The 16343-nt window shown below is 36.9% G+C and overlaps 1 long non-coding RNA gene across 1 annotated transcript in view; it reads left to right on the top strand.

Annotated features, from left to right (window-relative positions):
• Positions 1 to 16343, top strand: part of LOC115948405 — a 471151-nt gene that overhangs the window by 232132 nt on the left and 222676 nt on the right. Inside the window, exon 2 of the long non-coding RNA XR_004082227.1 lies at positions 7680 to 7752. This is a non-coding gene — a long non-coding RNA (uncharacterized LOC115948405). The remainder of the gene's footprint in view (positions 1 to 7679; positions 7753 to 16343) is intronic.

The following is a 16343-nucleotide window of genomic DNA, read 5'->3' as shown; positions in this document are numbered from 1 at the left end:
GCCAAATGCTGTTGAGTACTATTTGTATTCATTAAAAATATAAAGGAAGCAAAACAACAGAGGACATTTTAAATAAAAACCATTGAAAACAAAAATAGACACAGAAACAAAATAATTTCAAATGGATAAAAAAGTAAGGGCAGTAACAGAAGGAAATTTTAAAATTAATCTTATTTACAAAATTCCTAATTATACCAAGAAGATTGGTGGGCTTCATAAAAGAATAGTTTTTAGCTGTATTTCAAATACAGAGCATTGTGCCTACCACAGTTTCTCCAAGGCACAAGTTAGCTCATAAAAATTAGTTATTTTACTGATGATGTTTTCTATGCCTAGAACTCTGAGAAAACGTTTGTCAACAGTTTTCACCTCATAGTTTACTGACTAGACGATAAATTAATCTTGAGGCTTAGTAAAAAAGAAAAAAGAAAATTTATTTAGTGCTTTAATAATAGAGCAATTAAGAGACAAGCTGATGTCAATGCCCCCAAATCATTATGCAATTATTTTCCAAAAAAAAAACCAACCAAAAAAAAACCCCCCCAAAAAACCCACAAAACAACAAAAACAAACAAAAAAAAAAAAAAAAAAAAGAAAAAGAAAATTAAAAAAAAAAGTTGGATAAATTTCTTACTGCAGAAGCAGAAGGAAGACCATGATTAAACTTTTAACACATTGGAAAATTCAAATTTTTTCAAAGGATCTAGCAAGTTAAATTTTTGGCAAAAAGGACATACTTGTTCCACATCTACAAAAGAAAAACAATACTTCTAAATTAATTTTTTTCTGTTTTGTGGTGGGACCTGGAACCAAGGCAGGAGCAGGGGCCTATGACAAAGTCACACCAGGGCCAGGTTATGGAATTAAGGTGAAACACAGGGGCAAGAGAAGGTCCTGGAGGCAGCAGGGAAGCGGATAGACATGGGTCAGCCCAGAGTTTCCCAGTGACAGGGTCTGGGAGGAAAGTGGAGCAGAAGACCAGCTCAGCTGCCGCTGTGGGCACAGCCCCAGGATCTTGGCCAGGCGCCACTGCGGCTGGCTTGAGGGGATCACAGTGGAAGGCACATCCTGGGGCAAGGCCTCATAGTGCCTGACTGTGGCTTCCAGCCCTAGTGTGAGTGCTCACCCATGGCTCCAATCTGGGTGGGCTGCAGGGCAGCCTCTTGCACAGCCGTGGCGCCTTTCACCACGACTTGGCCTTAGGACACAGCCCCATGCACAGGTAGGGGCTTAGGAAGGTGAGGATACCCTGGGAGAACAATGTGGCAGCTGTGGATACACCAGGCCTGATACAGCGCGCCTGCAGAGTGTGTTCCCCTAGCAGAGGAAAGAGATGCAGTGTTGTTGGGGAAGCCACACTGTCCTGCTGCAGCAGTGATATTGAGGGAATGGGCAGGACAGGTGTGGGCACTGGGACCTGGGGAGGGCCCTGGCCGCACATCAGCGGAACTGGGCAGAAGCAGACCCTGCAATAAGCCAGGCCTTAAGGGCTGCCCAAGCCCTTGACACCTTCGGTTGGCCATTGCCGCTGCTTTCACCTCAGCCTGTGATAAGTCTGACAGGAACTTCTGTCTCATGAAGAGCAAATTCTAGTGTTTACATTATTATTACTGGCACATATTTTGTTAGAGGAGGTCTGCCCTACTAATTTTTTTTCTTATGATTTAGGAGCTCTTTTACTGCTTGAGTTTGCTGCAGCACTGGAATAGAAATTGTCAAACTTTGTGAAATGCAAGGTAAAACAACACTGATGGTATTCTAATAGGTGAAAATGTGTTAAACACATTTTTCCTTTATCTCTCTGCAGGGTCCTGTTTATTGGAGCTTAAATCTCTTCTAAATAGTAGCCTGAAACCACTCTATTTTGCTTCCTACTACATTCCCACTGGGGCAATACCATGTTTCTTGATATTATTCTTCATCGTGCTACCTCTTAATAGCAATGAGAATACTACTGAGAATGACTTTACAGGAGAAGAAACACTGATTTACTTGGCTGTAAAATCATTCCTGGAAGACTGCCTACTTGTGTTGTACAGTTAAGAGGGAGACTGTGTTTCAGTCTGTTTGTGAAAATGAGGTTAGGCAAGTGAGAGGTCTTAATAGGCCTCTCTTAGCTCCATCACCTGCTATTGTCTTTCTGGACTATATACACAGGTGACATTGAATGGCCAGGATTAATCATGATTGAGGGATCAGGAAAATATTGAGAAAATGTTTAAGGGTAAAATATCTTTTAGTCTCATAAAACACATCAGATATAGAATTCTTAATCAGCTTTTTTCATTATCCTTCATGTATACTGCTACCTGTAGAAGTGGGAAATACTCTGGCTTTTTTAGACTAGTATTCATTTCTCCTGGTTTATCTAGTCTTTTTGAAAGACTTTGCAGTTTTGTTCTCTAAGGAAACTAATTGAACTAAATTAGGTACCAGATTTTCTGAATTTTGAAAATCCCGATTTTGATATCATTCTTCACACTTTCATGTTTTAATTTGAGAAATTTATATTTTTCCTCCTCTTTCATGTTGCTGCTTAGAGCCAAAGACACATCTCCTGATGTTCTTTCTTGATTGAAAGCAAATGGTTAAATAAGGAATATTTTACTCTAAACTTTATTTGAGAAATACATATTTTTCACACTTCGTATTTGCAAGGATGACAGTAAACAGAGTGTACTCACACATCCTGAAAATGACTGTCAGATGTTGATGGCAGTTATTGTATCAGCAAGGGGAAAATTGCTCTTAATAAGAAAACAACTTTTGACAGTATAATCTCTTTGTCAAAACCAAAAAATCCTAAATATAAATAACTTCCAATTCTGTGGGGGAAAATAAATTACTATGAAAGGAGAATTTAATGTATATACCAACGTTTGATGCAGTCTTTCATTCTTTTAAAGATTTTTAGTAGGAAGATAGAAGCATGGAGTCTACTCTCTGATATTAAATCAGACTAAGTACCTCCAGCTTGTAGAAGAATCAGCTTCTGGCTCACCTTTCCTCCTTATAATGAACCTGATATTCTATTTTTTCAGTGCTTCCATCTTTAAGGATTTTCTACACACCTTTTATTATCTCAATCTGAAGTGAGCTAATGTTACAGACAGTGTTAAGTTGGTTGAAGTTCCCAGCATCTAAATGATGTTACTCAGAACTAGGCTATCCCAGCATGACCATTGTTTGCATTGAGTAATTTATAAGTCATTTACTTTATTCCTTCTCTTTCAATTTTTTGATTTAGGTGTAGGTGTTTCTTTCCTTTCCAGAGCATAGAAGTGACTTGGTCATGAATCCATAAAGGACCTCATTTTCTATTCTGTGCCATATCCATATATACAACAAGACTGTTTTCCTTAAAAAAAAAAAAAAAAAAAATGGCTTGAATACTATGTCATTTTTCCTGACAGGCTTTTCAGCTGTTAAAGAGCTTTGTCTGTCCCTTACTGTGACCTTCAGGGCCCTGAGAGAGGTTTTTCTTTTGAAAAAAACAAACTACAATCTAGTTACCACAAAAAGTACCAATTCATATGCTTCTGCCCCTTTCCCTGTCCAGGTGTAACATTTATCAGACTGCCATCAAAAAGGTAAACTTGCAGAAAATGAAACTCTTTTTTCCTAAGTAATATTACTGAGTTCTTTAGACTCATGGACTCTGTCAAGGGAGAAACAGTGGACAGGGCAGAAAAGCATGAAGCAATGAAGATACCCGCTGTTCCGTGTTAGCTGCTAGTTTTGCCTGCCTAAGGTATGGAATATAACGAATACCCATTTTCATTATTTCAATACTAGAGTGATTAAGAAGATTAAAGGACCACCACAAGAGAATTAACCTTAATTAGGTCAAATTTAAACGAGTTACCTGCATTCCCACAGATTCACATGCTTTCACAGTATTCTTCAATTAACTTACTTATTTGCATGGCATGTCAGTGACATAGCAGAAGACTGCCAACTCAATATACCAGTGACAAACCTGAGAGAGGCCTGGCTATGGTCATACAGAGTCTAACAACAATGTCTGCCCCCAAAGTCCACTGACAGCCACTCAGCAGAGACCACATCTTTTCCCTCAAGAGCTTTTTAGCATTGTGTGACACAGACTTAGAAACAAAGTTTGGGAACTGTGACATCTGCTTTCTTATATTTTATATTTAAATACAGTGAATAAAGATTTTGGAGACACAAAAGATTTTTTAAGAGAAGGAGTATTTTTGTAAAAAAAGAAAAATCGTCATTTTATAAGTTATTTTATTTTTAAGAAAGAACAAGCCTATTGATCCTGTGGGGCTGTATAGCAACATATTTCCCTTGATATTTTAGCAATGTAACCCACCATCCTCTTATTTTTTTATCTTTTAAATAAATAGTAGCCAACGATTTTCTGTTTCAGCAAGTTTAGGAAACCAAATAGATGAGTTCCCAGAGCTACCCTCCCTATGATATTCAGATGTGCTGTTGATTTTGTCAGTTTTTGCAGTTTAATCATCTATGATTTAAGCTTAAAGCTATGCTGATACACTGATATCTTTGATACTGAGACAAAAACTGAATGAGGCCTAACTGTGAAACTATCAAAAGAAATTGAGCAAAAATAGAAAAGAGCCATGGAATTGTAAGTAGAGAAAAACAGTGCAGGGGAAGAGGGCAGTGAAAGTCTTATTCAACTTCTGTCCCTCTACTACAACTCTGAAATAGTTCCTTGTCTTTCTTTTAAATGTACACAGAATGTATTTTTTATTCTTCAAGAAAATGACCATAAATTGATCTATATAAACTGTGCTTAACAAATTAGAACATTAAGAATTATTTAAGCAATTTAAGAAATTAAGAATATATTTAAGCAATATTTTTATGTTTTTTGGTTGGAATTTCTGGGGTTTTTTTAAAGCAAAAGTTGATGAAAAACAGTACTATTAACAGAAAGGGAAAGTACTGAATGTGAAAATAGTCTTTCAGTGAACAGAACAGGTTCATCATTTTCTAGCGATGAAAGACCATGTAATTGGACCAAACAAATTTAATTAATACAGGCAACTAAAATGCATAGTACAGAGTAACAAAGAGAACTGATAAAAGAATGGAAAAATCTTATATTTAAATACATTTTTATTAAAAAGGAGCAATGCATAGTGCACCAATTTTCAGGACATATTTTATGAGTTCATATTGCTTAATCAGCACTCCTATGATGTGATGATTAGTTAAGCAACCTAGATAAAGAAAAAAATAATAATTGATGCTTTATTTACAAAAAGGAAATACTAACTGATGTTTGCATCAGCCTAATAATTCTCTGCCATAAACACAGCAATGTTACAATGTAACAACATATGTATTCAAAGTAATAATTTGAACCATGTCATTAAGGCTTCAGCATTGACAACATTACTATTTGTGTGATTCTATTCACTCTGCTTCCAGTCTGACTGTGGAAAATAAAGCAGATAGTGAAGTGCTTCTGACATCAAAATGATTAACTCAGTCCATTGTCCTATACAACCATGTTTCGCCACATTTGAAATCCCTGCAAGATCATATTAAATAAATGCTCCAGACATATGTTCCCCTTGTATTTTATACTACTTAACACTTGTTCATAACAAATTTTTCTACCTGCCTATTTTCAACAATTGTCTTTATGTTGCATATGCAGTGAATTAAAAAAAAAAACAAAACAAAACAAAACAAAAAAAACCCAAACAACAAAACCACTGAAACTGTTACTGTATTATGACAAAAATAGAATATTTCAGGGAAGAGAGTTTTTAGGATAAAACATTCTTGATAATTGGCAGTCATTTATTAGTATTTACTTTTATTCTCTCCTAAATGATTTAGGAATATTGTGATTTCTGAATGACATGACTGAGATATATAAAACAGTGGAAGGTTGTTATCAATCCCAGACTGCTGAGTGAGTGGATAAAACACAAACTCATGAGTGCTGTGTAAAAAATATTGCAGTATCACAGAGTATCAAGGTTGGATCAGGGCCCGCCTGCCTGCTCTCTGCTTTCAGCAGATCTACTGAAAGCAGGTTACCTAAGACCATGTCCAGATGGCTTTTCAGTATTTCCAAGATGAATATTCCACAGTAATTTCTTGGCAGACTGCTTCAGTACTTAGTTATAGTAAAAAAAAGCTGTTTTCTGATAGTCATACAGCTCTTCCTATGTTTCCTTTTTCTCATTGCTTTTTGTCCTGTCATTGGACACCAAAGAAAACAACCTGACTCCATCTTTGCATCTTCCCTTCAGTTGTTTATATGTGTTGATGAGTTTTCCCTTGAGCCTTCTTCTCTCCAGACTAAGCAGTTCTACCTCTCCCAGCCTTACCCCAAAGGAAAGATAACAGAATCATAGACTCATTGAATGGTTATGACTGGAAGGCACCCTAAAGATCTAGATTCAGATCCCCTGCCTGGGTCTCCTTCCACTAGACCAGTTGTACACAGCCCTATCCAGCCTGGCCTTGTACCTTTCATAGATGGGGATTCCACAACCTCTTTGGACAACATATTCCTTCCTAACATCCAACCTAAATGTACACTCCTTAAACTTAAGGCCATTATCGCTTGGCCTATTACTACATGCCATTGTCAAAAGTCCATTTCCAGGCCTCTTGAAAGACTCCTTCAGATACTAGAAGGTGCTACAAATTCTCCCTAAAGCCTTTTTTCCTCTGGACTGAGCAACCCCAATTCTCCTAGCCCATCTTCATAGAAGAGATTGTCCAGTCCTGTGGTCAGCTTTGTGTCTCTCTTCAGGACTTGTTCCAATAGGTCCATATCTTTCTTTTGCTGGGTACAGCGCTCCAGATGGGGTCTCACAAGAGCAGAGTAGAGGGAGACAATCACCTCCACTGACCTTCTGGAAGCACCACTTTTGATGTCGCCCTGAAGTTGGCTCTCTGTGCTGCAAATGCACATTACTGGGTTGCATATGCCTTCTCATCAACCAACGCCCCTAAATCTTTCTCCTCACAATCCATTCTCCACCCAGCCTGTACTTATGTTTGGGTTTCCCCAGTCAGGATGTAGGACCTTGCATTTGGCCTTGTTGAACATCATGGGGTTTTCACAGGCTCACCTCTTAAGCTTGACTGCAAGTGAGAAAGAGCTAAATGAGTGCTTTGAATGGATATCCACATGGTAGAGGTTGTCACAGGTTTGTGATATGCGAAAAGATAACTTTACAATTGAAAAGGCTACAGTTCTGTTTGCATATACCTAAGGTAATTTACCAAGTTGGTGCAAGTACTGCTGATTTTGGTGATATGATTGGTGTATTTCAAGAGCTAATAGCATAAGTTCAGTTATGAAACAGTATTTTTGCACAAAACAGTACATTGAGAAAGGGCTGGTCTAGCACAGTGACAAAGAAAGAAAGTGTTTATGACTAAGACAATGTGTTTGGAACACAATTGTTTCATAACCACTTCAATCAAGTACAGATAATTTCAATATAAATAATTGTGTATGAATATGATTTATATTATTTCACATCACAGTTACTCTTGAAATTCCACTTTGTTTTGCTGCTTTTCAATGATTACTGTTTGCAGAAGTTATTTATTATCAGTGTATTTAATTTTTCTCTTTCTTGAACCCTTCAGAATTTATTGGTGGGTTGCTGTAGAAAAGCAAATAAAACATGATTGTTTTTTTATTTCAGGGAAATCTTGAAGAGTCTTACACTTTTAATCCTCCAGTCGTTAACTGTGCTATGAGGACATTTTGGTGAGGCGGTAAGTTGGTGTAGATCTATTACTTTGATCAGCTGAATTGTCATTTCAGATTTAACTTCTATAAAAATGTCCTTCAATGTCTATCTGACAAACTTTTCTTCCAGGCTCTCTTGGCAAATTTCCAAAACTGTAAATCTGTGATTTACTTCATATGTAGGAAGTCTGAATCACAGAGGTGTCAGATTATTTCTGTATTTACAGATCAACTGTAAATCACATAAACAGAGCAGTTAATTCCTACATGCTCAGTTTCTCTTTTCCAGAAATCTTAGGTTCCTACATATGTGGAAATCTGGGTGATTATTGTAATTAGTTCAGTAGAGAACGAGTCACTCAGGAATGCTAGATATTGTCATGTTTCCAAATTTCAGTAATCTATTTAGCAACTACTTGTCAGACTCCTTCCAGAATATTCCATATCCACACCAATATGAGTATGACAAAACTCTAAAGGCTTTTATTTTCCTGACTGCAAAGAAGGCTTGTGGATTTAAGAGGTCACTGCAACCTGTCAATGTTCCCAGATGGGCAATTTTTACAAAACTCTAATAAATTACATCATAGCTTCTGTTGATCTTAGCAACACTCCAGTAACTCTTATATAATACTCTCTAACTGAGAATTTTCATTTGAAATAGGATTATTTTAAATTTTTAAATTTAAATACTGAGTAGAGAAAACAGACACAATTGTTACTTATTTCTAGGTTTTAAAAAAGTTCTGAATAATGAAAGGCCCAATGATTGTGAGTCATGTTTTAGACAATTGTGTCCCATGTCTCTCAGCCTTAATATACCACGCTCATTCTTTTTCTTTCAGTCAAAGTTTGTGCTACTGTTGGAGCTCAAGTGCTGGAAAAAAAATCTTCATTTTTCAATGGAACACCATGTGGGTTTTTCTAAGCTAGATGCCATGTACAAGAACCGTTTTATAAATTCAGTTATATATAATTGTTATATGAAAATTCCAGAATTTAATGAGTGCAAGAAAACCTTTTGAAACTCTAGATCCTAAGAAGAATAAAGTTGTATGTTATTTCATATGCTACAGACATAGAAATGATTGTTACATTTTGTACATCAATTGCAGAGGTAGGACCACTGATGCAGCATAGATTCTAATTCTCTGCTCTCTTGCTGTTGATATATGGACAATTTAGAAAGTAAACAAGAAAAAATATTTCTCATTTTAATTTATGAAGTTCACCCATAGTTTGTTACTTTTAAACCAGGCAGATATTTGTTCTTATCAGTCCTTTGAGTGACTTTTTCTTTGCCATATCATTGAAGTATAATGTCACTAACTACGCTGTTATCTAAAAGAAGTGATGTCACACAAGCAGTGTCTGTTTATTGGAGTGAATACCAACAATGAAATTCCATTTTAATACTAAGTTTCCTTTTCAAGGATTTTTTTCCTTGCCTTTGAAAATGTGGTACCGATTACAATGTGATCTAAAATCATGCCATTTGGTCATCCTCTTATCTCATTTTGTTAGCTAAAATATAAATTACTTTAATTGGAAGTATTAAAATTATCCCCTTGTCTTGCTGTTCCTACTGTAAAAATACAAGTAGTTCCGATGCAATAATTATTTTACCCAAACTAATAAACACATTCTTAGAACAAATTCACATTCTTAGAATAAAATATAATAAATACAAATCTAATTTATTTCTGCAGTATCTTGCACCAGATTGAGTGGTTTTTTTTTTAAATAAATGTGAACTATTTATTAACATTTATATTTCATAGTTAATTCTTGATTTCCTGTGGCTAGATTCCCACTTCTTCGAGACTGTAAATCTGGAATAAATAAAATTTCCTAAAATTCTGTAACTTCATCAACTTTAACACATTTCCTTGAAGGAATTAATAGCAATGGAAAAACAATGGATAATTAAAAATGGAAAAAAACCTCTGCCAAATTTACAGTATACTCTCAGTGGTTTAATATTCATATTAGTTTCAGAATTCTGTATTTGTGGCATAGGTATAAAATAATATACAATTTTTTAACTTCCATTCATTTTCATTTCAGTTGTTATGGAAAGAAAAAAATCCAAATTGTGCAAACTATCTCTTATAGGAAGTATTTTAGCAAAACTCCATAAGCATAGAAATGCCTGCTGAAAATTGAATAGAAGTTGCTTCTTTTATGTATTGATTTCTCTTAAACAGAAATTCAGTGGTGTGTTTTCCTCTGGTTGGTGAGCACAGTTTCAGCCCTGAAAATGTCAACATACTATTCCCCTTAAGGGTGAAATTTTGATAATGCAGAAATACAAAGCATGTCCCTCAGACTTCATTGTATCTCAGATGCTGCGGTTGCTCGTAAAAGGACAGCCCGGCAGCTCCCACAGCAGAGCGGGAGAGAAAAGGTGAGCAGCCGGCAGCCTAATGGGCCAGCTGATATAGCTTCTGCAACAAGCAGGGCGATCAGCCAGCTGCCTGGGTCCTCCCTGCGTCGAGGCACGGGACGGCGACCCAGCAAAGGCAAACAGTCCCACGGCAGCAGCTAGGTCAGGCGGAGCAATGAAGAGACGTGAGGCAGGCAGTCTTCTGCAGCGGGGGAGGGTTTATTGGAAGGGAGGACAGGTGCGAGCGGGAGGGGGTGTGCAGAAAACTGCCCAATTCCCCGCCCCTCGGCTGGGGCAGTTATAGGAACCCCGAGGGAGGGGAAAAAATCACACACAACCAATGACAAGGAACATTACACTGAAAGACAAACCCGGCTGACAAATCATAATACAACTTGGGAGCGGCTGACAGTTATCTGTCAAGGGTAGAAGGGGGAGGGAGCCCTGAAAACTGAGCCTGAAAACGCCATTTTAAACCTTAATAAAAAAAACAACTTTACACAAAACTGAGTAAAATTCACACAAACAAAGCCCGCGCACGCACGGCAACAAGATTCCATATTTAAACTCGGATGAACAGAGATATGTCTGCAGCACTTTTATGATAATTAAGATACATGCAGGAGGAGACAATACATCTTCATTATTTAGAACAATTTTGTTGTGATTGATGAAAAAGATGAAAACTCTAGGTGCAGGCATAGAAGATGAGGTCTATTACTTTTTTCTGATCACAGACTTAAAAGAAGCAATTATTTTTTAAGTCTTTTATGATGGAATTCCTATTAATAATTAAATAATTTATTAATAAAATATATGAGTACAAAATTCTTAACACTGACTATCAGTTCAATAGCTTGGCAAGCTAGAATAAGTATATTCAAGCTTTAACCTCTAGGCAATATTATTGAAGCCAATTTAGATTTGTTCAGTTTGAACATGCATTCTTTCAGTTTGAGTTATTTGGCTAGCTGACATATGATGATAGAATGAGTTCAAATGCTGAGGATAAAGAATTACATTACAAAAAAATTGTGTGTTTTTACAATATTTCACATCCCACAATCACAGCACAAAGGTCAAAGATGAGACATCTATGCAGAGTCAACTGCTCCTTAAGGCAATAAGCAGTTTTGAGTCCTGTGGCTAAAGATGGATGAGGAGTCCTGGAAAAAAGTGAAGACTCGCACACTCAGGCAACACCATAGCTATGGCTAAAAATTCTGGTTCATTTAGCTACTTACCATCAGCACAAAATTCACTTAACCTCATGATCAACCTTAAAATTATGAAAAAAGAACCTCCTTTTTTGATAAAAATCTATATTGTTCATAAATATATTTTTACTGAAACTGATAATAATATAAGGCTAGGTGTCATTTCTAATGAAGGAATAGTGATTAAGAAAGCAACCTAATAGAATTGCAAAAAGAAATCAATACAGAACAGATGCATTACCAGTGAAAATATTTTTGTCCACAAAATTATATATACTTCAAGTAATTTCATTCTTCTAGAGTTCTTTCATTGTGTATAGATAGAAAACTGGAATAAAAAAAAATCTTCATGAACTAATCAGGCATCTGTTGAAAGTACTCAATTCTTCATACTATTCTATTACAGATGATTTTCAGTAAAATGAAAGGAAAAATTTTTTTAATCTGTGTTTTTCTTTCCAAGAAAATATTGGTATTTTGGTATTCCCAAATATGCAACATAGAGCAAATAGTAGTGCAAAGAAATATATAATACAGGTCAGTATTTCTCAGTATCTGTGTGCTTACCATAGTAGATGAGTCACAAAAGGCAATCTAGAGTTAGAAAACAGAGGTTGTAATATATAATCTGAATAAAAAATAAAATGTTGCTTCTTTGCAACTATAATTTTACTTTTCAAAACCAGGTAGTACAGGATTTCACAGCACAGGATCTGTGGTTTAATTTTAGCATATTTGTGGCACTTTTATGGTGAGTCAGTTTATTGGGAGAACAGAAATTTTTAAAGAACATTTTTAGTGTGACCTTTTGATATACAAATATATCAAACTTTCATTATAAATATCATATGTATATTGTATAATCATGAGTTTAAAAATTAGTTAATATATTCACCAATTTTCCTATATGTTAGGATTATTTAAAGAAAAAGTATTGATTGTTTCACAAAAGGCATTTTAAGATCCTGTACGGTTTTGACAGATTTTATTGCCTAGTTAGGATTCTGCATACTTAAAGATTAAATAATAATTCATAGAGAACACCTTTTTGTCTGAATTTTTTTTTTGTGGAGTTGGCCAAAACTTCATAGCAAAAGACCCTATTTTCCCTCCATGTGCTCTTGGCAGAGAACAATATAGTTTAGGAAAAAAAAGCTAAACCACCAAAAAAAAAAAAAACAAAAAAGCCAAAAAAAACCCCACCCACAAAAACCCCAAAAACCTTGTTAAAATCCTTTTGCTTAGCAAATTGGAATGTTTTTTGTTGTTATTGTTCTGGTGTTAATTTTCAAATTTATGTAATATTAGAATTCTTATATCAAAAAAAAACTACTTTTTTTTTGTTTTTTGTCTGAAAGTAGCAGTGATTACATGCAACTATGTCTAAAATCAACATCCTTCTAAATAAAATTGATTTTTATTAATTTTCATGTGTTTGATAATCACAGAAATTGGGTCAGAGTGGAAAGGACCACAGTTTGGCATTTGATCCGAACTGCCTGCTCAAGCAGGGACATTCCACAGTACCTTGCACGGGATTGTATACAGACGGCTCTTCAGTATTCCCAGTGAGGGAGTCTCCACAGCCTCTGGGCAATCTCTTTCTGTGCATGGTCACCCACAAAATGAAGCAGTTCTTCCTCATATTCAGGTAGAATTTTCTGTGCATGATTTTCTGCCCATTGCCTCTTGTCCTATTACTTGGCACCACTGAGCAGACTCTGGAGCCTCTTATCACCCTCCCTTCAGATACTTACAGACATCAACAAGGCTCCCTCTCAGTTGTCCCTTTGAGACTGAACAGGCCCAACTCTCTCAGCCTTTCCTTGTAAGAGAGATGCTCCAGTCCCATAATCATCCATTGGATCCTCTCCAGAACCTCTCGTGTCTCCCCTGCACTGAGGGGTCCAGGACTGCACACAGCACTCCAGATGTTCCTCACCAGGCCTGGGCAAAGGGTCAGGATCACCTTCCTCCACCAGATGGCAATGCTCTTCCTAATGCACCCCAGGACACCACTGGCCTTCTTGGCCATCAGGACACAGTGCTGGCTCATGGACAGCTTGTTGTCCCCCAGGACATCCAGGTCCTTTTCTGCAAAGCTCCATCCCAGCAGATTAGCTCCCAGCCTGTTGTGGTGCCCTGGTTATTCTTCCCCAGGTGCAGAACCCTGCATTTGCCTTTGCTGAATTTCACAGTTCTTCTCTGCCCATCTCTCCACCCTCTCAAGGCCCTTCTGAAGGGCTGCACGGCCCTCTGGGGTATTGGCCACTGCTCCCAGCTCTGTGTCACCAGTGAACTTGCTGGGGAGACGTCTGCCCCTTGCATCAATAACTCATATCCAAGTTATTGATGAACAAGTTAAACAATACTGGATCAGTATTGAACCTTGGGGATACCACTAGTGACAGGCATCCAGCCAGGCCCTACACTACTGATTACAACCCCCTGGGATCTTCCATTCAGTTCATTCTTAATCCGCCTCCCTGTCCATTCACCTCATCCACACTTCCTGAGTTGGCTTGTGAGGATGTTGTGAAAGACGGTGTCGAAAGCCTTGCTGAAGTTGAGGTAGACAATATCCACTGCTCTCTCCTCATTCATCTGGTTACTTGTTTCATTATGAAAGGCAATGAGGTTGTTCAAACATGACTTGTGTTTACTGAACCCATGCTAACTCTGGTCAGCTTCTTGCCTTCCATGTGGTAGTCATGGACTCTAGAATGAGCACTCCCTCCATCACCTTTCCAGTGACTGAGGTGAGGCAGCAGTTCCTTGGCTCCTCCTTCATGGCTTTTTGGAAGACCAAGGTGATATTTGCTGTTTTCCGTTCCTCAGTACCTCTCCTGATCTTCATGACCTTTTAAAGATGGCCATGAGCATCCTGTCTAGGATGTTCAACAGCTCTCTCGGCACTTGTGGATTCATCCCATCAGGGCCCTTGGAATTGTGGATATCATGTTTTCCTGACCTCTAACCCAATCCTCTATGACCAAGAGGAAGTTTTCTGTCCAACATTCATTTACCCTGGTCTCCTGGGTCAGATATTTCTGGAGGCTGGTGTCATCAGTGTAGACTGATGCAAAGAAGGCATTCCATAACTCTGTCTTCTTTACACCCTGTTACCAGGGTGTCCTCTCCTTTTACCAATGGGCCTATATTCTCTTTTACTTTTCTTTTGTAATTGATATATTTGAAAAGCCTGTTTTGTTATCCTTTACATCCTTGGCCACATTTAATTCTAGATGCGCCTTGGCCTTTCTAGTCTCATTTCTACTTTGATCACCTCTCTATATTCACTCCAAGTGACCTAACCTCACTTCCATCTCCTGTGTATTTCCCGTTTACTCTTGAATAATGACAGGAGTTTTTTATTCATCCAAGGAGGTCTCTTGCCCTTTTCACTTGATTTCTTTCTCATTGGCATGCATCACTCTTGAGCCTGGAGGAACTGATCCTTGAATTTCAACCAACTCCCTTGGAGCACTCTTCCCTGCAGGGCCTGTTCCTCTGGGACTCTTTCAAGAAGATCCCCAAAGAAGCTAAAGCTAGCTCTCCCGACGTCAATGGCTGTAATCTTATTCACTGTCCTGATACCTTTTCATTGGGTACTGAGCTACACAATATGATGGTTGCTACAGCCAAGACTTCAACAACATCATCAACAAGGCCTTTGTATGAGGTTGAGCAGCAAACAGTTGCTTTTGGGATCACTCACTACCTTGCACAGGAAGTTATCATCGATGTTTTCCAGGAACCTGCTGGAAGTGTATTTCATAATGCATTTCTTTTTATAGATTAGTAAAGTTGACCTTTGTGAAAGTAGCGTTCACCTGTAAAACTGATTGATCTAGGACAGTGATAAACTTTCCAGAGACAGAAATTCTGTTGTACCTTATGCAAGTTATGAAATACAATATGAAGCTTCTAAGAGTAATTTTTCTAAGAGTATTCTAATAGAATACTCTTCGAGTAGAGTACTCTTAGAATACTCTAAAAGAGTATTCTAATTCTAAGAGTAATTTTTTTTCATTTATCTTTCCAATTTTGAATTCAAATGCACTTTCACTATATATATAATGCTGTGTTGTTATTTTGATTCTTCAGAGCATTGCATCTGTTGAGAATTAGTAAAAAAGGTTGTACAGTTACTTTCCCACATGTAATTTTTTATTGTTTCCTGGTAAGATCCTAAGAGAAAATTTACTTTCTTTGGAGGATTTATCATTTAGACTATGCTTTCCATGCTCATTTGAAGAAGCTGTTTGAGGCAGCACTTTAGTAAATGCAGGCATTCAAAAATATAAAAGAAGAAAAACTACTCATAGTGTACTGAAGATGCTAAACTTTGTTCTAGATTTTTAAGTATTATAATACAATTTTAGATAACATATTCCATTCTGAAACATTGTAATGCAGAATACTGTGTATTCTTCTCTCTTTACTTTAGCAAATATATAATAGATTTAATCAACTTTTCTGTTTTATAAACCACTCAAAACAAATCTAAATAACTGCATATTTTCAGTAGTCTTTCAGTAAACATGAATAGCAATGTTGAGTGACCCAATAGTTGACAATATATGTTAAAAAGATAAGACATGTCTGACCTTTTTCTGAAGTCTTGTATGAAAAATCTGTACATGATATCTTCACAATTGACTTGATATTCAAGATTCCAAAAAGGCAAAAATCCTTTACTTTTCTTTGTCTGTTTGCTCTGTGCTTTCAACATGCTTTGATCCTATAAACAACTATAGTTAGTTTGTTTTGTTGAATTCATTATTGTGGTTCTGATTTCCTATAGTAATATGGATGGCATCTTGGAAGAATAAAAATGCTTTTTTACTGCTTAAAAATAAGCAGGTTGCTGTTACATCTGAACCCTCTGACAATACCGCATGATACTGTACTAGAAATCATGAACAGTGGATTTTTCTGGTTTTACTTATTTTTGGGGAAGAATACTATCAGTACTTGGCAAAAGTAATTTGTTCAAAGTGTTTCTCTTCAC

Source organism: Geospiza fortis, unplaced genomic scaffold, assembly GCF_000277835.1.
Source record: "Geospiza fortis unplaced genomic scaffold, GeoFor_1.0 scaffold491, whole genome shotgun sequence".
NCBI classification, from domain to species: domain Eukaryota; kingdom Metazoa; phylum Chordata; class Aves; order Passeriformes; family Thraupidae; genus Geospiza; species Geospiza fortis.
This window is presented reverse-complemented; position numbering and strand designations above follow the sequence as displayed.